At 51.4% G+C, this 23,789-nt stretch overlaps 1 protein-coding gene across 7 annotated transcripts in view; it reads right to left on the bottom strand.

Annotated features, from left to right (window-relative positions):
* The window catches only part of mapk10 (mitogen-activated protein kinase 10), a 307,215-nt gene that overhangs the window by 275,133 nt on the left and 8,293 nt on the right, over positions 1 to 23,789 (bottom strand). For 2 of the 7 annotated variants that reach the window (XM_038791761.1, XM_038791759.1), the window contains exon 2: positions 1,216 to 1,266. The exons of the other annotated variants lie outside the window; for them this stretch is intronic. The gene's annotated coding sequence lies outside the window, so the exon portion shown is untranslated. The remainder of the gene's footprint in view (positions 1 to 1,215; positions 1,267 to 23,789) is intronic. 7 annotated transcript variants of the gene reach the window in all.

Here is a 23,789-nt window from a genome sequence, read left to right as displayed (position 1 = left end):
TGGCTTTCAGGTTTATATACCACCCCCGAGGGGGCGGAGCCACAGGCAGAGTCCACAAGGGCATCAACATAATACAACACAGTACAGTAGCATACGTTCACCACAGAAACTACCATTTTCCATCACGTCAAATTTAGTGCACTGGCCACCACAATCCCCACTTCTGGTGGGAAGCAGAGAATGCTGCCCAGAGAAAGCCTGCACACTTATGTCCATTCATTGAGATTGATTTACAATTTAGCCTGCTGGAAATGGATTACCTCCTTCCTGTGTGACCAACCAATACATGCTCTATACTTGCTTTGCCCTGACACTTAGTTGAAAGTTTAATCTATTGCTTAATCTTTTGTTTCACTGTTGCCCTGCTATCTCTGTTACCTCCCCCCTCTCATTGCTGCCCACTTCCTCTGTTCTCTGACCTTAATGTAGTCACTTCCTCTGGCTGCTGACCTGATCCCCCTCACTCAGGTTGCAGATTGTGGTGGGCATATTTCTGAAGGTTTCATCACATGATCTACTTTCTCCAACTGCTCTGCAAAGTCAAAGAGCTTTTTTTCTAGCCATTTCCAATGTCCTAGTAATTAAATGAAAGTAATCAAAGAACATGAAAAATATGCAATTTTCTGATGCCATGTTTTTCTCCTGGTATTTTCACATCAGTGCCCAAGAGGTATGGTCCTTACTTTCCTGGAGACTCCAGGATTAGTTTGGAGAATTGGCAAATGGTTTCCTGACAGGGAGACGAAATAAGGATATAAATTCCACTTGGGCAATAACGAAAAATGAGAAACAGCAAAGCGACTGCTCTTTTTACGTACCACCTGATATTATTCCATGATTTGGTTAACAGTGAGTCTGGGGGTCTACTTTAATACCTATGGCTTTGAGGAGGCAAGCCTGCACCTTCTTGATTAAACAGGGTGCGTGTTCCTTCATGTTATTTAAACTTAACTTTATCGGTGGCTGCTGAAGAATTGCAAATGTGGTCAACCCAATGCCTGCCCCACTTGTTAATAACTCATTTTCCTTCAATGGTGAGGCCCCTCATTAACATTTTGAAGGGGTCTATCATTTGTTTCAGGCATCTGCCTGGGATGCCAAACAATGGGGACCAATGCCTGGCCATATTGGTCACAGGTCATCCCGCTGATAATCTGGTGTGCTTTGATCTTGTTTTATGATTGACAAATGGACACAACATATACCAATTTTTACCTGAAGATATCAAACTGCCAACGTAAGGTGTGACGAACAACAGAACTGGATCTGAGAAAAAAATTAAAGTCAAGGAGTGTTGTTAAATGTAAAAATTTGTTGTTACAAATTTGTAGATTTTTTAAACTAAATTTAAAAAATATTTCTAATAAATTTTTCTCAGAATATTGTAGTTTTTACTTTTCCCCCTTATGAATCTCCCAATCTTTAATTTGCTCCATGTAACCTTTATATTTTATTTACTGCTGTTTGTTTTCTGCTTGGGTGTCTGTGAGAATCCTTTGATGTGATTGATTGCTAGGGCAGCCTGATGGCAACAAGCCAGTTTCCCCATGGTGTGGATCTCCAATGCTGCAATCAGCTGCAGTATCACTTCACCATCACAGAGATCGCTTCATGGTCAGTGACAAGCCCCCTTGCTTCGATGCTGATGATAAACTCCAGGAAAATGTTGCAGTGGGGACTTAAATATTGGGTCCGTCACCTGCATAGGCAAAGTGCCTTCTGCCCATTTCAGATGTGGGTAAAGGATAACACACATTTGTCCACATCTGATATGGCAACCCTCTCAGACTTGTGTGCACTTCCTGCCTGCCATGTTGAAGACTGTGCAGCACCAGTAAAATAGGCATCACATGACCAATATCTAGGCTCCATCATGTTGCATGGAGAATGGGACCAGCCAAATAGACAGGGTCCTATACGTCCACAGTTTTCCTTCCTAAAATCCTAAACTATGGATTTATGTCTAGCTTGTGACACTGGGGTGTTGATTCTCTTCTAACAAATAAATGGATAATATTCTAATATGGTATCATGATTGCATACTGTAGATTCCATGGAACTCCCTCCTAACAGCACTGCGGGCGTACCTACACCTCATGGACAGCAGCAGTTGAAGGCGACAGCTCAGCACTACTTTTCCAAAGGCATTTAGAGATGGACAATAAATGCGCACCTAGACAATAATGCCTATTTCCCATGAAAGAATAAGAACAAATAATTCTATTTAGATTGGCAGAGGAAAAAGTCAAAGAGAGCAAGCATGACTTTACATAAATAGAAATTCAATGTGTATTATAATGTTTAATATCCGTTTTTCCGAATGTTGCATCTCAAACTACTTAGTAATAGAGTGATAATACAATATTGGTATACACCAGAATACAATAGAGTGACATGGATTTGCAGAAGAGCCTAAAATTGAATCCAGATATATACTCTCCACTTCTCGAGACTATGAGGAATTGGGCAGATAAACACTGCGTTATTGCCATACACCATATTCCCTACTGAAATGCCTGTGTTTTAACAATTACCGTGAAGCATCAAAGCATTAGAATACTGTGAGCAATTTTGGGCCCCATACCTCAGGAAAGACATACTGGCACTGGAGCGGGTCCAGCGGAGATTCACACGGATGATCCCAGGAATGGTAGGCCTAACATACGATGAACGTCTGAGGATCGTGGGATTATATTCATTGGAGTTTAGGAGGTTGAGGGGAGATCTAATAGAAACGTACAAGATAATGAATGGCTTGGATAGGATGGACGTAGGGAAGTTGTTTCCATTAGCAGGGGAGACTAGGACGCGGGGGCACAGCCTTAGAATAAAAGGGAGTCACTTTAGAACAGAGATGAGGAGAAATTTCTTCAGCCAGAGAGTGGTAGGTCTGTGGAATTCATTGCCACAGAGGGCGGTGGAGGCCGGGACATTGAGTGTCTTTAAGACAGAAATTGATAAATTCTTGATTCCTCGAGGAATTAAGGGCTATGGGGAGAGAGCTGGTAAATGGAGTTGGAATCAACCATGATTGAATGGTGGAGTGGACTCGATGGGCCGAATGGCCTTACTTCCACTCCTATGTCTTATGGTCTTATTAACCTACCCCCCACCCCTTCAAAGTCACCTCCAACCACCCCCCCCCCCCCCCCCCCCCCCGCCCAAGCCCACCTCCCCCCTCTCTCCCCAAGTGGGTTTTCAGGGTATGGGCAGAAGTGTCAAAATACAGGAGTTTTTAACAATATGGCTGGTGACGCATATTGGGCACGGAATGAACCCACGTTCAACTCCCCATATTGGATCTCCAGGGGTCTGGTTTTTACCTGTAAATCAGGCATGACACTAACAGATTTATGGGCCTTTATTTTTGTATCTGGACTGTGTACAAAGTCAGGGAAACAGAAGTGAAATGAAGTGCTTTACTGTTTCATTTTGTTGCTGTGAATATTTGTATCTCACAAAATGGCATATCCTGCTGTTCTGTCAAATCAATAAGGATTTTGATTGCTGCTGCTGAGCTCAGGAGATCCACTTGTGGTAAAAGTACTGCAGGAAATAAACCGCAACGCCAGAACTTCTGAAAATCAGTGTTTTCTGCATGTAAACATTAAACAAGCTTTTACAGACACTAATGGAAGAAGAAAAATCAGTTCCGAACGCTCCATATGATGAAGCATACAGCAATTTAGTGGGAGGAACTATACTACCATTTACAGTTTTTTCAAATTAATTTTCAATTCCAAACTCCCAATTCTCCCAAGCCTTCACCACCGTGTTTGATGGTGGTCATAGGGGGAGAATATGGCTGGTGGCCCAGAAATCCGTTTCATGCTGGAGTGAATTTACAGCGGTATCTTCCACTGGTGCTCGCCACAGCGGGTCAGAAAAATGGACAGACACCAGCGTGAACCTCACATGCATCTTGTTAATGGGATCCAGTTGCAGTCCCGAACCCCACAGAAAATGGTATGGGAAATCGCCAGGTCCGTGATGGACACTCCTTGACGGCTACCCAACCCCAACCCCACAGCCCACCTCCTGGCCACCCCCCACTACCCACCCCAGCCCTGGCAGAAGCCTCCCGGCCAGCGGCACGGCTGTCGGCAGAGTATGGCAGTGCTGGACACTGTCCGTACGCCCTCTCTCTCTCAGCAGCCACTACACCAGGTTCACGATCTGTGAGAGCACACGTGGATCGCCCCGTTGGGAACTTGGCCCATTGGAGCCGGAGCATCATGGGTGGGCCCACGAATGATATGCAAACGATGTTGCAACTACGCGCGGCGTGCATTGCATTGACGCCGTTTTTCAGGAGGCGGAGCATCGCGATTCGGCGTCAAACTCCACATGCCACAATTGCAGTGTCGGGAGATATTCTCCACCCGATCGCACACCTCAATTTCGGCGCTGGCTGACAAGAGAATCCTGCCCAAATTATATACATCATTCTCAGCCACTGCTTATTATTTTATCTTGTCTTCTATTCCTTCAATCTTTGTGATCTCCTTGGAATTTGGTTATTCACGCAGATTTTATTGTTTTAATCGTCTAAAGAATAATACCATCAAAATGTTTTGTCTAAAGAATAATACCATCAAAATGTCATAGACCCTCTTTTCACTGTGTTGGCGTTGGAAACAAAGTGTGATGATGTGACCCATGTTATACAGGTTTCATTTTCAGCACATGATTCATTATTTCACTGTGCCACAGAGCCGAAATTATCGTCAGGCATTTTCTTTATGCCAGCATTACAAATGTTTTACTGGATTGTCAGTATAATTGTTCACAAACGATGGCAGGGATTAAAAAGATAATTAAGTTCTGTGCAATCTGAAGAAGCACCTTGGAAATAATTGAAGAAGAGAATACAAAAACCTTTCAGAATCCCTGGCCAATAAGAGTCTGTACTTTTTTAATCAATAGAAGATAACATCATTGTCTCCATCCCTCTATTAAACTGTTGCCAAGGTGGTCTTATTGTAACATTAATCAAAGCAGCAGCGATCTAAAATGGGTTTGGTACCAATTCCCACACCAGAATGAAAATTTGCTTTTGGTTCACTCCGACTAGCAGTGCAGCACAAAATGGCATTCGTCATCACCAGGGAAATAAATCACAGAATTACAGAGCACTGAAAGAAGCCATTCCAGCAATCACATCTCTGCTGACTCTGTGCTGGAGCCTCCCATTCACCTGCTCTTTCCCCACAGCTCTGCAACTCTCACTCTCCTTTTCAAGTATATATCAAATTCCCTTCTGAAGGTTACTGATGAATCTATTTCCTCCATATTTCAGACAGTACATTCCAGGGGCGGGATTCTCCGACCTCCCGCCGGGGGTCCGACCCCGGGGGGGCCTCGACTGAGGCCTGGCCTGCGATCAGGGCCTACCGATCGGTGGGCTGGCCTCTCGGGCTGGGGGCCTCTTTTGTTCGCACCGGCCCCTGTAGCCCTACGTCATGTTGAGTCGGGGCCGGCGCGGAGAAGGGAGCCACTGCGCATGCGCACATTGGTGCTGGTCCCACTGCGCATGCGCACATTGGTGCCGGTCCCATTGCGCATGCGCACATTGGTGCCGGTCCCACTGCGCATGCGCAGACCCGCGGCGCCCATCTGACGCTGGGGATTGGCAGTTGGAGCAGCGTGGGTCGCTCCAGTGCCATGCTGGCCCCCTGTAGAGGTCAGAATTGCTCCTCCTGAGGCCATGTTGACGCCATTGAGAAACGCAACGGCGTTTATGACGGTGTCAACACTTAGCCTCAGGATCAGAGAATCCCGCCCTATATTTTTGTATAAAATGGCATGGATTTGTTTTCTCTAGCTAGTAGCACTTTTACCTTTAAGTGAAAAGGTTGAGCATTTGACCCACCCACTGATATTTCAGCACATAACCTGGCACTTCAATACAGCTCTGAATAGGCCGATCCCCATTGATATTTGGATAAGCTTTCACCAAACATCAGTCCACATGTTCCAGGGATTACTAAAGATCAATTGGCACTACTTAAAGAAGTGTAAAACGTTCCACCAAAATCATAGAAACCCCACAGAGCACAAGCAGGCCATTCGGCCATTCAAGTCAGCACCGACCCTCTGAAAGAGCCCACCCCCCACCCAAGCCCATTCCCCCCACCCCATCCCAGCATCCCCATCTAGCCTTTGGACGTTAAAGGGTAATTTATCATGGCTAATCCACCTGACCTGCACATCTTTGGCCAGTGGGAGCAAACCGGAGCAAACTGGAGGAAACCCACACAGACACGGGGAGAATGTGCAGACTCCACACAGTCACCCAAGGCCGGAATTGAACCCAAGTGCCTGGAGCTGTAAGGCAGCAGTACTAACCACTGTGCCACCATGCTGCCCATGTTGGCCAACATTCTGCCTTCTAGCAATTAAACTAAATAACATATTAAAGAGATATTCTTCTCTTTGCTGTTTTTGAATTGATGCTGGTTTGGAATGGCTATGTTTATCTACATAATGATCGTCACTGCACTCCAAAAGTGAATAATTAGGGGCTAATTTTAGTCTCCTTACCACTTGTGCATCAATGAGACCGGTTACCAAGCAATACCATCTATTTCATTTGAACCAGCTTCCAGCTAACTACAATTTTGGAGCAAGCCAGGAAATGGACGCATTATGTTCGCACTCTAAACAGGTCTTGTTTAGTGATGCACATTGAAATCCGATGCAAGTCCTGCCTCATGGGTCGCAATGTATAACCACCTAAGCAGTGCTCCTTAACAGGGCGACTGGAGGCCACTCCTGAAGGCACTCCAGCCAAGTTTCTTAATGATTTGCATGGGACTAGCAGGTGTCTCCCACAATTATTAAACTGCCTGTAAACACTACAGATGCACAGGCAGTCAGTTGAGATCGCGTTAACAAGGCCTGGTTACTAAAATGAATCAGACCTCTAACAAATCATTGCGCAGGGTTTTTTTTAAGAGATATTGAAGGGATGATTACCTCGTTCGTATGGGGATGGAAGGTGGCCAGAATTTGAAAGGTGCTACTACAGAGAGGAAGTCAGGCATTTGGGTCTTCGAACCTGATGTATTATTACTGGGCGGTGAATATGGAGAAGGTACAGAGCTGGGTCAGAGAGGTTGACTCCCAATGGATCAGAATGGAGGAGAGTTTGTGTAGGGGGTCGGGATTGAAGGTGCTAGCGACTGCGCCGCTCCCGACGGCCCTGGGGAAGTACTCAGGGAGTCCAGTAGTGAACGTTTCTTTGAGAATTTGGAGGCAGTTTCGCCAGCACTTCAGGTTGGGGGCAGGGTCAAGGGAAATGCCAATTCGGGGGAACCATAGATTTGAGCCAGGGCAGTGGGATGGAAACTTTTGGAGATGGGAGGAGAAAAGAATTAGGACACTAAAAGATTTGTTTCTTGGGGGTTGGTTTCCAGGATTGAAGTACGGGCTGGAGCAGGGGGAAATATTTAGATACATGTAAACCACATTCATATGTTTAGGTCCTGTCCAAAGCTGGAGGATTACTGGAAGGAGGTTTTTAGGGTAATCTCTAAAGTGGTGCACGTTAAATTGGACCTGGGCCCTCGGGAGGCCATATTTAGGGTGTCGGACCAGCCGAGATTGGAAACGGGCGCGGAGGCAGATGTTGTCGTCTTCTGCCTCGTTGATCGCCCTCAGGCAGATCCTGTTAGGGTGGAGATCAACCTCTCCACCCTGTGCCCTGGTGTGGTGGGGGGACCTGCTGGAATTCTTGATGCTTGAAAAGGTCAAATTTGAACTGAGGGGAAGGATGGAGGGGTTCTGCAATTCATGGGCGTTATTAATGTGAACTTTCGATAATTGGATCACATCGAACATTAGGGTGGGAGGGTTGGGGGGAGGGGGACTGTATATATTAATGGTGACTGTGGATGATTCCTGATTAGTTTTTGTCATTTGTTTGTGTGGACATGCGGGCTAATGTCTGGGGTTTGGTGGGAGGATGGGATCGTTGTTATTGATATGGGGATTGACATTGCATTCATTCCTGATTATTGTTTATTGTTGGGTGTAAGTTTGGGAGAAAATGTGAAAAAGGAGAATAAAAATATATATTTTTTTTAAATCATTGTGCAGGAAGTGGGTTTGTCCAATGAATTGAATCACGCAATGAAACATCAAGTCCTTGAACCATTTTGTCATGGTAAAAATATTGGTCTGGATTGTCCGCCACTGATAGTTCCCAATGTGGCGGGGAATCTAGCGTCAGGCACAAAATGGGATCAACTGTGCTTAGATCCCTGGCGGCATTGAGGTTCGCACACTGCGCCATTAGATCCATTTGCATCCTATTATCGAGCCGGGCACCATATTCTAATAATAATAATAATCGCTTATTGAAATGAAAATGAAAATCGCTTATTGTCACGCGTAGGCTTCAATGAGGTTACTGTGAAAAGCCCCTAGTCGCCACATTCCTCAAAGCCCGAGTGACTCTCTGGTCCTCTGGGCAGGGATTCACTTGGGCGAGAATTGGTGTAGGCGTTTACAAGTGTGGTCCTGATGTGGTGGATGTCGCAGTGGGCCAAGGGGATAGCTCCTTAAGAAGTTGCTCCCAAAGTTCATCGGAGGGCCACCCTCCTCCACACAATGCAAATCCTTCCGAGAAGAGAGACCACTGCCTGAGAGCCCCCCATATAGGGAGCAGTCCAGACAGATAAAATGAAAAAAATCACTGCTTTAACACGCACCTGGGCAGTACACCTGCTGCTCAGGCAGAGGAAGCAGCACCTGTCAATTCCTGGAAAGTGAAAACTGGTCAGCTGAGTTTAAACCCCCTCAGTCCTTTAATCTTCAAGCCTTTCATTCATATCTCTGTGAAATTGCTTTAACTAGGCCGTGTGATTGACAGCTTCCACACACCTAGCTGTCTGGATTGCTCAATTTATCTCTCTTCAGGCTAGAGTGACTTTCAAGCAGTCAGCTGTGAAACTAACTAGTTAAGTGCTTTAAGTGCTCTCACTTCCTATTTTTCTCTGCAGAAAGCACTTAACTGTCCTTGATGTGCCCCAGGAGTTGTCAATAATAGTTAAATGTAGATCAACATTGCTTTAGTTTCACAGCTGGACTACTTAGCGGGCTTCCAGGCAGGGGTCTCCCTTAAGGAGGGCTTCCAATCAGGGGTCTCACTTATGGGGAGTCTCTGGTGGGGGTCTCTGTAATGAGGGGTCTCTCTCATGGCGGGTTTCTGGGGGAGTCTCTGTAATGGGTGGTCTCTGGTGAGGGTCTCTGTAATTAGGGAGTCCCTGGTGGATGTCTCTCTCATGGCAGATCTCTGGTGAGGGTCTCTGAAATGGGGGGTCTTGGCTGATGTTTCTGTAATGGGGGTCTCTGGTGGAGGTCTCTCTCATGGGAATCTCTTCTCGGGGGTCATCGGGGATCAGGTCACCTTTGTACTGTGTGGGGGGGGGGGAATGACACGGAAAATCCCAGGGCGGGATGAATTACATTGCGGAGGGGGGGACAGCCGCTGGACCTCGCTATCGGGCTGTCCACTCAAAATGGTGGCTCGATAATGAGTTTTGCTAGGGAATCCTTCGCAATCCATGGCAAAGGATTGTAAAGCACTTCCAGCTTTGTGCTCCCAGTTCCATCGGGAGAACAAGGGTGGGATTCTCCGCTTGCCGACGCTGAAATCGCATTCGGCGATCGGGCAGAGATTCCTTTTTTTTAAATAAATTTAGCGTACCCAATTCATTTTTTTTTCAATTAAGGGGCAATTTAGCGTGTTCAATCCACCTACCTTGCACATCTTTTTAGGTTGTGGGGGTGAAACCTACGCAAACACGGAGAGAATGTGCAAACTTCACACGGACAGTGACCCAGAGCCGGGATCGAACCTGGGACCTCAGCGCCGTGAGGCAACAGGGCTAACCCACTGTGCCACCGTGCTGCCCAGAGATTCCCTTTTGACACCTGTTTTCTGATGCTCCGTCATCGGTGAGTACGCTGCACGTCGTTGAGACAACCTCAGGAAGTGCTGCTCCCCCGCTGCTCCGTCCCTGATGGGCCGACTTCCCGATGGCATGGATCACTTGTGCTCTGAACTTTCGTTAACCTCACATGGCGGCTGCGGACTGTGTCTAGCGCCACCAGAGCTCGGGGTGGGGGGGAGCCATACCGCTGGCCAGAGGGGGGGCTTTGGCCAGGGCCTGGGGGACTGGTGGGGAGTGGTCCGTGGGTGGCGAAGGGGTTACAGGGGGCACTATCTGACGCGCGGCTGGCGCCATGTTGTACGGCGCGACCGCTGCAGGTTGTCACCGTGCGCATGCGTGGCCATTTCTGTTGGGAACGCCAGGGTGTTTACGTGGCATGGTATCTAGCCCCCCCACCGGGTGAAGCATCGGTGCGGGGGGTGGCACCGAGTTTTTCATCGTAAGAGTAGATACTTCTTCTGGACATAGTTTTATAATCGGAGAATCCAGCCCCAAGTCTCAAAATGGAGAATTCTGCCCATTATATAAAGATTATTATTAATGGAACTGTACGAACAACACGAACAACATATGGTGTTGCTACAAATTATCAAGTGATTTGCCTGGAGTACATTCTACAGTTTTTGCTGTTGTATAGAAAAAATACCAATCATGTCAGAACTCAGCGAGGTTGTATAGCATTCCAGCAAAAAGCAACTGAATAAACATTACTTTTCTCACAGAATGTGTTCAGAATATCCTTTCAGGATTTTACCGAAGGCACTAATCTTGACATATTTTACCTCTTCGCATGTAAATGCATCAATAGCCAAATGATTATTAATTTGCATTTAGTTGCAATTAGCAGAGTCAAAGTATCTAACAAGGGAGCAGAAGCTGTTTTTTTCATTGCTTTCTTCGTTGCTTCATGTCTTCGTTGAGGTACATCACTTCAGTGCACAGTTCAGTGAACCCATCATCATCTAGACCAGTGCTTCTCAAAGTGTGGTACGCGTACCGGTGCCAGTACGCGAGCCATCGTCTGCCGGTACTTGGAGTGTTTCCAGAAAAGAAAGAGACAGTAATCCTGGATTGGCTTGTTTCGCTCACCGGTCCCTGGCACATTGAAAAAAAAAACTGCCGGTACGCCACATCAGATAGTTTGAGATGCACTGATCTAGAATACTGCTGAGGTGGATTTACTTTCAGAAGCCGTCTCCTGCACTGTATCCTTTGTAGTTCCAACCATAACCAATATATTTTTGTCTTAGTAAAAGTAACATTTTTATTACTGCACATCATTATTCTAAAAGCGTGGTTGTTTGTCTATTCTTTAACTTTGAAGGTGGAATTGTATGATGACAGGTTTTTTTCAGGGGTTAGGACTGTTTTTGGGTCCCGATCCCTCACCGGTCCGCAGTGCACATTCCACTGCAATCTCCTGGCAGACGCAATGCCAACCAGCCACCTCCAAATCCACAGTCCAATTAAGGATGGCAGGCAACGTCCTCAGGCTGGTAGGCCCCATCAGAGGGCCTGCAGCTCAAGATGACCAGCAGCCCCATCAGGCGAGGTGAATTCAGCTCAGTGAAAAAGGAAAGCATGACGGCACAACAAAATGGAGACACCCAAATGGGAGCGAGGTGGGGGGAGGAGCCGCAGCTGTTGGAACCTGTATGGCCAGGCTTCGATGGGCCTAGGAGGTGGGAATGGTGGGGGGCTGTTTGATACTGGGTGAGGTGTTTAAAAGAGGAAGTTTCAGAGGGGTTGCTGGGTGGGGAGGGGCGCTGGGGGGGGCGCTGGGACTAGGGCCGGGGTGGGGTCCTGCCTACGGGGCCTGGAAGAATGGTCCTGGTGGGTAGGAAGGGCGGAGTGGAGGGGGGATGATGAGAGACCCCCGGTCAGAGTAGAGAAGTGGAACGTACAAGAGTTGGGGGGGGGGGGGGAACGGTGAAGAGTGCGCAAGTTTTCTCGCATCTGAAGGACCTGAAAGCGGACGTGGTGCTGTTGCAGGAGACACACCCGAGAGTAAAGGACCAGATGAAGCGGAGGAAGGGCTGGGTTGGTCAGGGTGTTCCATTCTGGCTCTGATAGGGGGTGGCTATACTGGTGGGTAAGTGGGTGAGGTTCCAAATGGAGAAGGTGGTAGTGGACATGAGGGAGGGGGGCAGGTACGTGATACTGACGGGGGGGCTGGAGGGAAGATTGGTGGCGTTGGGCTGCGTGTATGCCCCGAAGTGGGGCAACACTGGGTTTGTGAGGAGGATTCTCACGACCATACTGGACCTGGACACTCACCAGCTGATAATGGGAGGGGATTGGAATATGGTGCTGGACCAAAGGATAGATCTCGGCCAGGCTCGCTGGCCCCTCGGTGGTGATGGTGGGGGGGGGGGGGTGGTGTTAGTGGGGGTTTATGAAAGAGATGGGAGAGGTGGATACATGGAGGTTTTTGAACCCATGGGACAAGGAGTATTTGTCCTTCTCCTCAGTATACAAGGTGTATTTGAGGATTGACGTTTTGTGGGAGGGAAGGCATTGCTGGCTGGGGTGCGAAGTGCTGCGAAGGGTCGATGTGTGAGGCTGGGACTGATTCAGCTAAAAGTGGTGCATAGGGCGCACTTGATGAGGTCAAGGATGCCGGATGTTTGAGGGGGTGGAGGTTAGTTACAAGCGGTCGGAGGGTGGGAGCGGTGGGAGGGGCCGAACCAACCAAGTCCATGGGCGGGATTCTCTGATCCTGAGGCTAAGTGTTTACGCCGTCGTAAATGCCGTCGTGTTTTACGACTCCGTCAACAGGCCCCCAGGAGCAGCGATGCTGAGCCCTACTGGGGGCCAGCACGGCACTGAAGCGACTCACGCAGCTCCAGTTGCTGATACCGGCGTCAAACAGGTGCCGCATATCTGCGCATGCACGCTGCGGCCTGCGCGAACTCGCTGTGACCAGTGCGAACACGCGCATGCACGGTAGCTTCCTACTCCACACTGGCCCCGACACAACATGGCGGAGTGCTACAGGAGCCGGAGCGGAGTAAAAGAGGCCCCCACCAGGAGAAGCCAGCCCGCCGATCGGTAGGCCCCAATAGCGGGCCAGGCCACGGTGGAGGGCTCCCCCGGGGTCGGATCCACCCTCCACTCCCAGGCCGCCGATGCAGGATGGACGCTGAGGTCCCGCTGGGTAAGACCACATGTGAACGACGCTGGCGGGACACGGGCTATGTTGGCGGCCACTCTGCCCATCCCGCATGGAGAATCGCCGGAGAGGGGGGCAACGTAGAGCGGCCGCCGACCGGCGCCCCGCTGGCACCAATTCTCCGGTGATCGGCGTTGGGGCATCATCGCACCATATGTTCTGGTCCTGCCCGAAGTTGGAGAGATATTGGGGTTTGCTGGGGTTTGCTGTCCACCACTCACCAGCTGATAATGGGAGGGGATTGGAATGTGGTGCTGGACCAAGGGATGGATCTCAGCCAGGCTCGCGGGGTGGGGGGGGGGGTTGTTTGTGTAGTGGGGGGGCGGGGTTGTTTGTGTAACAATGTTAAATGTTAAATTGTTGAAAATGTTGAATAAAAACGGAGATGCCCCAGAAGTTTCAATACAATTCCAAAATGAAGAAGCTCAAAGCTGTTCAGGCCGTCGCAGTGGAGGGAAAGCTCTCCAGTGGATTACTGTCAGCTGAAGCTGCAGCTTATCACCTCCATGGCCCCATCATTAAATGTTGGAACCTTCAGCTCTGATGGCTCCCCTGCCTGTGTTGGGGGTCAGGCTGGTGGGATCCACACTCGGACAGAGTCTGCTTCACACCGGGAAAATCCTAGCAAATCCTTCCTGTCCCCACTCATTATTCCCTTAACTATTCATGATTGCCTACTGTTTATGGATGAAGAAATTATGTTCTCAGCAGGCATTTTTTAGACCCCAAACATTAACTCTGGGCGGGATTCTCCAACTCCCTGCCGGGTCAGAGAATCGGCGGGAGTCGGCGTGAATCCCGCCCCCGTCGGCGCCGGAGATTTGGCCGGGGCGGGAATCGCGCCGGTTGGCGGGCTCCCCCGGCGATTCTCCGGACCACGATGGGCCAAAGTCCCGCCCATTCTATGCAGGTTCCGCCGGTGTAAATTGGAGTTGGACCCTTACCGGCGGGACCTGGAGGTGCGGGCGGGTTCCAGGGTCCTCGGGGGGGGTCGCGGGGAAATCTAGCCCCGGGGGGGGCTGCCCCCACGGTGGCCTGGCCCGCGATCATGGCCCACCGATCCGCGGGCGGGCCTGTGATGTGGGGGCACTCTATTCCTACACGCCGGCTGTGTAAGCCTCCGCAATGGCCAGCGCGAAGGTGAATCCCCCCCCCCCCACCCCCCTCCCCGCGCCAGCCGGCGGAGTCCCTTCGGCCCCGGCCGGCACAGCGCCAAAGGCCTTCCACGCCGGCAGGCAGGGCACAAACCACTCCGGTGCAGGCCTAGCCCCTGAAGGTGCGGAGGATTCCACACCTTTGGGGCGGCCTGACGCCGGAGTGGTTACCGGCACTCCACTGCGCCCTTTCTGCCCACCCCGCCGATTCCCGGAGAATCCCACCCTCTGTTTCTCCCCGGGCAGCACGGTGGTGCAGAGGTTAGCACTGCAGTCTCACGGCGCTGAGGACCCAGGTTCGATCCTGGCTCTGGGTCACTGTCAGTGTTTGTACGTTCTCCCCATTTTTGCGTGGATTTCGCCCCCACAACACAAAGATGTGCAGGCTAGGTGAATTGAACATGGTAAATTGCCGCTTAATCGGAAAAAATGAATTGGGGAGTCTAAATTTAAAAACAAACTCTGTTTCTCTCCATAGATGCTGCCAGACTTGCGGAGTTCATCCAACGATTTGTATTTTTAATTTCAGATTTCGAGCATTTTGCCAGATTTCCCAACAATATTCCGACAATGGTACTGAAAATCTTGGGCTCCAGAACTTGCCGTGCCCGTGGTCAAGCTGATCCAGTACAGCTACAACACTGGTATCTACGCGGCATTATGGGAAATTGCACAGGTAGATATTGTACACAAATAGCAGGCAGGGCGCGATGTGGCCATTGAAGCGCACCCTACATTCTCCCACAGGAGTTGAATTGCATTTGATTTGTATTCCCCCTAAGCCATGCAAATTTATGCATGGCGAGGATAGAGAGGGATTCCCAAGTGAGTCCTACTATCAGGCCGCCATTTGGAATGGGCAGCCTGATAGTGAGGTCCCACGGCTGGCCACGCTCCACCCCCCTGGCCCCGTAATGCAATTCAGCCCACTACCCCTGGAATTTCTGATTCCCCTTTCCCTCACTATGAGGATGACCCACCCTGTCCATCCAACAGAAACCTCCTATGTGAAGAGATCCCCACGAGACCCCATAGAGACTTCCCAGAGATGCCTAAATCAAGAGGCCTCCATAGAGATCGCCTAAATAAAGGGACCCCCTAAAAAAAGAGGCCTCACCAGAGACCCCCTAAATAAAGAGACCCTCACAAAGACCACCGAATAAAGAGACCCCCCAGAGACCCCTTATGCAAAGATCCCTCAAAGTGACCCCCCAAATAAAGGGACCCCCCCCCACCGACACCGCCGAAATGAGGAGAGACCCCTGCCTGCAAGCTGGAGCAGTCCATCAAAATTGTCAGTTCCTGGACCACTTCAAACAAAATCTTATTGAAAATTTCGAGTACCCAATTATTTTTGTCCAATTGGGGGCAATTTCACGTGACCAATTCACCTACCCTGCATATCTTTGGGTTGTGGGGGGGTGAGACACATGCAGACACGGGCAAAATGTGCAAACTCCACACAGACAGTGACCCGGGGTCACGATTGAACCCGGGTCCTCAGCGCCGTGAGGTAGCAGTGCTAACTAATGCACCACCATGCCATCCAACTTCAAACATGCTTTCAAATGACCTCCCTTCACGGTTGAATAACTTTGAAGTGGTCAGCTAGAAACTGACAGCACTTAACTATGTTTGAAGTGGTTCAGGAGCTGTCAATCAAAGCTTGATGTTTATAAACATTGCAGTTGGACCACTTCAAAGTTACTCAAGAGTGAAGGAAAATGAATGGACCAATGCTGATAGCTGGGGTGTGTGGAAGCTGTCAATCACAGCTTGGTAAAATCAATATCAATGAGAAATGAATGAAAGGCTTGTATATCAAAGGGGCTTAAACCCAACTGACTGTTTTTTCTTTCCAGAAATTAACAAGTGGTGCTTCCAGTGCCTGAGCCAGCAGGTGTATTGCCCACGGAAAAATTGTCGTGAAACAGCCACCGATTCCCTGTTTTGCTGGGGGCTAGCAGGATGGCAGCATAGAGAACCCAGTTCTAGCTGTCGATATGGCCTGGAGAATTGCTGGGTCTGTGGCTGCGCACATGCATGGGAGCAGCCTGCAGCGGCCGCGCCACGCTTCTTGGCAGATGCCACTCGCGGACCCAGCCCGCAAAATAGTCCCCTCCTTCGGCCGGCTCAATCACCCCAGATCATCCCACCACACTGCACCCAGCCCCGAGTATATCCAACCCTGCCCGTGGATCGGCCCTCCCCGACTGTGGCAGCGCTGGACTGAGTCAGCAGTCGCCACGCTGAGTTGCCGATGGGTGAGACCACACATGTCCCACGTCTTCGAGAACTCGGCTGGTCAGGGGCAGAGCATCAGAGAGTGGGCCTCAGCCAACGTACGGAGGCCGTGGATACGGCATGCGGTATATTCTCAGAGCATGCTGCTTTTCAGAGGGCAGAGCATCGTGAAAGCAGCGCTGCCCCGATTTCGGTGTCATCGGGGATTCTCCGCCATGTTACCGAACGCGATTTTGGCGACGGGGATCGGAGAATCCAGCGCTGATGTTTACTTCTCTTTGAATTTATTGCCATTTCTCCATTAAAACCAACAGCAATATTTAACTCACAGTACAATGGGCTGAAACTATAGGGCATTATTCAACAGGACATAAACAGGGGGCGCGATTCTCTGGCCTCGTTACATTCTCGCTCAAGCGTAACGGTGAATAGAGGGAGAGACCAAAAATGAGAATCGCCAGTACAAACAATTTGAAATGCAACCAGCCCACTGCCGTCGGCAGAATCAGGGGCGGGATTCTCCGAACCCCCGCCGGGTCGGAGAATCGCCGGGGGCCGGCGTGAATCCTGCCCCGGCTGTCTCCGAAGTTTCCGGCACCAGAGATGCGGCGGGGGTGGGAATCGTGGCGCGACTGTCGGCGGCCCTCCCCCCCCCCCCGGTCGTTTCTCCGGCCCGCGATGGGCCGAAGTCCCGCCGCTGTCATGCCGGTCCCGCCGGCGGGAATCAAACCACCTAACTTACCGGTGGGACCTGGCTGCGCAAGTGGGCACCGGGGTCCTGGGGGGGGCGCGGGGCGATCTGGCCCCGGGGGGTGCCCCCATGGTGGCCTGGCCTGCGATCGGGGCCCACCGATCGCCCAGCAGGCCTGTGCCATGGGGGCACTCTTTTCCTTCCGCGTTCGCCAGAGTCTTCACGATGGCGGACGCGGAAGTGACCCCCTCCCCTGCGCATGCGCGGGGATGACGTCAGCAGCCGCTGACGCTCCGGCGCATGCGCGGACGTCCGCCGGCTGGCGAAGTCCCTTCGGCACCGGCTGGCGTGGCGCCAAAGGCCTTTCCCGCCGGCTGGCAGGGCGCCAACCACTCTGGCGCAGGCCTAGCCCCTCAAGGTTAGGGCTTGGCCCCTAAAGGTGCGGAGAAATCCGCACATTTGAGGAGGCCCGACGCCAGTGTGGTTTACGCCAATCCATCCCGCTGGGACCCCCCGCCCCGCCGGGTAGGGGAGAATCCCGGCCCAGGATCTAATGTGGCAAGAAACTAATTATCACCACATATCCAACGACCTCCTGTCATTTAGTGGCCTCCCCAGCAGGTGGTCATGCTGGTGCTGATTAGTACTCCTTTTGAAAAACATGAACCTGGCAGAAGGGCTTCTGTGGGGAGCTGAGGAGGTGACGAACCATCTTTGGTCACAAGCAATGAGCCCGGGGGTACTCGGATTGCAACCCCAGAGCTCAGTAGGGAGTGGGGGACCCTTGGCTGGATGTAGGGGGCCCTCCTTAGAGATGGGCCACCATAGAAGGGTGGGGGGGTACTGATGGGGCAACTCGGGGTCAACCGCTCGCGGCACCAATGACCACCCATAACCCCTGCTGACTGCCAAGGCCTCTGGCCATGCAGCTAAGCCTATTGCTAATAGGGAATTGGCAATCCTGGTTAAGTGAGCACTTCACCGATGCCAACTGGATTCCCCTGGGTGGGCCATGTAGCATGTGGGAGTCATTGCCTCGCATCCTAATCACATTTTGATGCCTGGACACTGTGCTTGAACACTCCGGGATCCAACACCACACATGCAGCAGCCAACATCTGAACACCCAGGGGATGGGACACAGCTCTGGAGACATGTCCACAGTCGGAGGGTGGGTGGGTGCCAAGGGGATGGGAGGAATGGCTGGAGAGATAGGTCGAGGGATCGGAGCTTGGCCCGCATTGAGAAAGAAAGTGACAGAGGCGTCTTAATGGTTGTGCAAAAGAGTGTTTAATGTCTGATACAAGTCCCCATTCTCTCAATGGAGCTCCCCCAACCCCCGCCTCCCACCCCCTACGTACCCTTCCCCTCCCCTGGTGCCATCAGTGATCCTCAAAGTGCCTGGCCCTCCTAGCTCTGTTACCATGTCTAGGTGTCACATCCGAGGTGGAGGCAGCCAGCTGCTGACCTCATCCTGTGGCCATTGATGCCCCTGGCGTACGTCCTCTGGAGGCTCTGGCGCCAAAGGGCTCTGGCTCACTTGTCAGCGGCACATGCACAGGTGCTGACTGTGAGACATGGCCTCATCAGGGAGGTGGAACTTGGGAGCTGGTGGCCATCATCGCCAGTCAGTGTCCATAGGGCCCTGCCTGGGGTTTACCTTGGGACAGACGGGAAGCTGGTTTGAGCCTCGGCTTCCCCTGCATCATCTGGCTCTGCCCTGGTGGTTCCCCATAGTCTCCACCATCATGATGATGCCCTTGGCGATGCTCCTCAGTGACTGGGGCAATCTCTGCAGCGCCTCAGCCATGCCCATCCGAGAGCGGGTAATGTCCCGCAGAACCTCATCAAGGTCAGCCTGCTACTGGGTGACAACCCACAGCGATTTGGACATTCTGCCAAGACCTCAGCCATGGCTGTCACCAACTGCGCAACACCTTGGATACCTCCACTAATGGTGTCGACGTCATGCACCAGGCTTTCCATTGCGGTCGCCACTGGTGACTTGGCCTCGGTGCCATGCAATCCTGGCAACACCTCCTGCGCCTGTAGCCTCTAAGACTCTTCAAAGCAGCTCTGGACCTGCTGGAATGTCACTGACATCTCCCTCTGAATATGCCGGCTGCTCCCTATTGTCTCCATCAGCTCCAGGTAACCTACTTCCAGAGGCTCAGCATCAGGCTGGGACCCAGCTGGGTCCGGGTGGAGCCTGGCGGTTCCTCACCTCTGCGGCGTCCGCCAACCTCCAAGTGGGTGACTGCCCTGCCCTCGGCCACCCTGGTCACCTCCGGGGCCCACTCCTCGAAGGAGGTGAGGATTTGTACGTCCGGCACACCACCGCCAGTCTGGGCACACACCCGATGGTTATGGGAGAGCTTTTCCTGAGGAGACACAGAGGGGGCATCGTTAACCATACACCTGGTTCACAGTGCTGGGAGGGGCGCCTGGAGGGAGGGTTCGACGGGCAAGTGTAACTGAAGATCAGAGGAGAAGTCCCCCCCCCCCCCCCCCCCCCGGGGTGTGGCATGTCTGCTGGTTACCAAACCCGGCAGAATAAGGTGAAAGATCTAGCCAAGGAGTAGGAAAAGACCTGTGGTGCAGCAGTTAGTGGAAAGATGGCAGAGGGGGAACGGTCAAGTTGGAAAGCCCCAGATGGAACAGTTGATGGCCTTCATCAAGGAAGAGTTCCGCAAGCGGAGGAAGGAGATGCAGGAAGATCGATCGAAGGTCATTGAAGGGCTGTGGCACACCTGAAGGGCTTGATGGAGAGGGTGAAAATGTCTGAAGGTGCAGGGGTCAAGAGATTGAGAGGGTGATGTTGGATCACAGCGGCCGGGTGGTGGCATTGGAGGCAGAGGTGGGGCTCTCAGGAGACCTTTGCAAGACGTTGAGAGCAAAGGTGGAGGAGCAGGGAAACAGGTCGAGGAGGCAGAATCTGCGGATAGTGGACCTACCTGAAGTAGTGGATGGTGCGAGTGCCACGTGGTACATTTCGAGGGTGTTGGCGGGACTGCTGGGTGAAAGGATGCTGGACAAGGCCCCTGCGGTGGACAGAGTGCACAGCGTAGAGCGGGGGGGAAGCTTCAAGCGGTGATCATGAGACTCCACAGGTTTGTGGAGAAAGAGAAAATCTTGCTTTGGGCCAGGAAGACGTGGAACTGTGAATGGGAGGGGAACAAGATCCGAATATACCAGGACTTTGGAACTGAATTGGCAAAACAGCGTGCGGAGTTCAACAGGGTCAAGGTGATGTTATATCGACAGCAGATCACGTTTGGGGTGCTCTACCTGGTGAAACTGTGGGTGTGACTTATGAAGGCCGGGAATATTATTTTGAGACCCCAGAAGCGGCCAATGACTGGGACAGAGGATGTGGTGTCGGGGACTGGGAAGATAAACATGGTGGTTAGGGATTATTATAAGGAGCTGTACAGGACGGACCCGGGGGGTGAAGAGGGAGACATGGAACGGTTATTAGGTAAACTGGAGTTTCCACAGTTGGAGGAAGAGAAGAGGCAGGCACTAGAGGAGCTCTTGGACTGAGGGAGGTATTGGACAATATAAGGGGTATAAAGTAGGGGAGGCCTGAGGGCCCGATGGTTACCCGGTGGAATTCTATAAGGAGTTTGCGACGGACCTGACGCCACATCTCTTCGGGTTGTTTAATGAGGCATTGGAGAAGGGGGAACTGTTGGAGACGATGACGCAGGCAACAATCACATTAAGCGCAAAGAAGGGGAAAGACCAGTTGGAATGTGGGTCATAAAGGCCCATATCACGGTAGCATTGTGGATAGCACAATGCCTTTACAGCTCCAGGGTCCCAGGTTCGATTCCGGCTTGGGTCACTGTCTGTGCGGAGTCTGCACATCCTCCCTGTGTGTGCGTGGGTTTCCTCCAGGTGCTCCGGTTTCCTCCCACAGTCCAAAGATGTGCAGGTTAGGTGGATTGGCCAGGCTAAATTGCCCTTAGTGTCCCAAATTGCCCTTAGTGTTGGGTGGGGTTGCTGGGTTATTGGGATGGGGGGGGGAAGTGTTGACCTTGGATAGGGTGCTCTTTCCAAGAGCTGGTGCAGACTCGATGGGCCGAATGGCCTGCTTCTGGCACTGTAAATTCTATGATAAATACGGGTGTAAAAGTGCTGGCTAAATTGGTGGCGGGAAGGATGGAAGGTTGTGTCCCGGGAATGGTTGCAGAGGACCAAATAGGCTTTGTAAAGGGTAGGCAACTTTCTAGTAATATGAGGAGGCTGTTAAATATGGTCATGACCCCCTCGAGAGCCCAGGTACCGGAGGTAGTGTTGCCCATGGATGTGGAGAAGGCATTCGCCCGGGTGGAGTGGCGGTACCTGTTTGAGGTCCTGGGAAGGTTCGGGTATGGGTGAGGTTTGTGGCATGGGTGCGTCTGATTTATGTGGCACTGAAGGGGAATGTGTGGACCAACGACATGGGTTCACAAACTTTGAACTACACAGGGGAATAACGCAGGGGTGCCCGCTGTCACGATTGTTGTTTGCACTGGCTATAGAGCCTCTGGCAATGGCTCTTAGAGGGTCGACAGAGTGGCAAGAGATTACGAGGTGGGGCAAAAGGAACATCACGCTGTACATCACTGGAGCGCATTAGGGGATCATGGGCCTGTTGCCGAAGTTTGGGGCATTCTCAGGATTAAGCTAAATGTAGGGAAAAGCAAAGTGTTCCCGGTGGATGAGTTGGGTTAGCGAGCCAATCTAAGGGGGGGGGAGGGGGGGGGGGGGTTTGCCATTCATGGTGGCCAGAGACAGGTTTAGATACCTGGGGATTCAGGTAGCGAGGGAATGGGCGATGCTACATAACTAGAATCTAAAAAACGCTGGTGGAGGAGTTTAGGGAGGATCTGAAGAGGTGGGACACATTGCACCTGACTCTGGCAGGGAGGGTCCAAGTGGTGAAGATGAATATTCTGCCAAGGTTCCTATTCATATTCCAGACATTTCCGATTTTTGTACAGATGGCCTTCTTTCGAAAACCGGAAATTATTATCTCAGACTTTGTATGGACAGGGAAATAGCCTGTTACAGTGGCAGAGGCAGCAGGGAGGGTTGGAGTTGCCAAACCTCCTACACTATTACAGGGCGGCGAACGTGGAGAAGGTAGGATGGAGGAAGAATTCTGTATGGGGTCCAGCTTGAGAGCTACGGTGACAGCGGTATTGCCAATGGCGCCAACTAAATATCCGGAGTGCCCGGTGGTGCGGTCCACAGTGAAGGTCTGGAACTAGCTGAGGAGGCACTTCAGGATAGAAGGGATGTCGGTGCTGGTGCTGTCCGAAAACCATGGTTTTGTGTGTGTGTGTGTGGGGGGGGGGGGGGGGGGGGGGGGGGGGGGGGATAGATGGTATGTATAGGAAGTGGACAGAAGTGGGACTGGTTAAGGTGAGGGATCTGTACCTGGTAGAGGGGTTTGCCAGTACAGAGGAACTGAAGGAGAGGGTAGAGTTCCCAAGAGGAAGTGAGTTTAGGTACCTGCAGGTAAGGGACTTCACACGGAAGGTTTGGAAGGAGTTTCCCAGGGTGCTGAGGTACACCCTGTTTGGAGCGACTGCTGCTTCTGGATGTGGAAGGGGAGGGCAGGATCAGAGACATACACAGGTGGCTGGGAGAACAGGGAGGTGAGCGGGTGGTGAAGATTAAGGAGAAGTGGGAGGGGAAGCTGGGAGGAGAGATAAACTAGGGAGTATGGAGTGAGGCATTACGAAGGGTAAATGCAACCTCCTCGTGCGCAAGGATGAGCCTGATACAGTTCAAGGTGGTGCACAGGGTACACATGACTCAGGCAAAAATGAGTGGGTTCTTCCAGGGGGTGGCAGTATAGTGTGAGAGGTGTGGGCGGTGACCAGCGAATCACACACATATCTTCTGTGGCTGAGAAAGGTTGGAGAGTTTCTGGACGGGAGTGTTCGCGGCACTAGCAAGGATAGTGAGGGAGGAGGTTGAGCCGAACCCGTTGGTGGCGATATTCGGGATATCGGAAAAGCCGGAGCTGATGGAGAGGAGGAAGGCCGACGTTGTGGCCTTTGCCTCTCTGACTGCTCGGCGAAGAATTCTGTAAGGGTGGCGGTCAACAACGCCGCCTGGGATGGCGGCTTGGCTGGGGGAATTGTATGACTTTCTTCGGCTGGAAAAGGTCAAGTACAAATTAGGGGTTCAGCGGAGGGCGTCGAGGCAAGGTAGGGGATGTTCGGGGCCGTGTTTGAGGAGCTGTTCATTGCAGGGTGTGAGCGGGGGAGGGAGGAGGGGGTGAAAAAGGGAAACATTTATACAAATTGTATAGTTGTGTGTTGGGGAGTTTGCTCCTTGAATTATTTGTGTTTCGTAACCTTTTATATAAGTTTGGAATAAATTACAAAAAAAAATTAAATGCCACCTTTTTACTGAATAGGACCGCAACCCCCCTCGACTTAAGAGTCAAAACCGAAATAGAACGGCTTCCCCAACCATTCCTTCCTTAAACGCATCTGGCCCTTCACCCATAAAAGTGTCTCCTGAAGGAAAACCACATCTGCTCTCAGACATCCTCAGGACCATGTAAT

The sequence above is a fragment of the Scyliorhinus canicula genome, chromosome 3 (assembly GCF_902713615.1).
Source record: "Scyliorhinus canicula chromosome 3, sScyCan1.1, whole genome shotgun sequence".
Taxonomy (NCBI): Eukaryota; Metazoa; Chordata; class Chondrichthyes; order Carcharhiniformes; family Scyliorhinidae; genus Scyliorhinus; species Scyliorhinus canicula.
The sequence above is the reverse complement of the archived record's forward strand: the minus strand, read 5'-3'. Positions and strand labels throughout refer to the sequence as shown.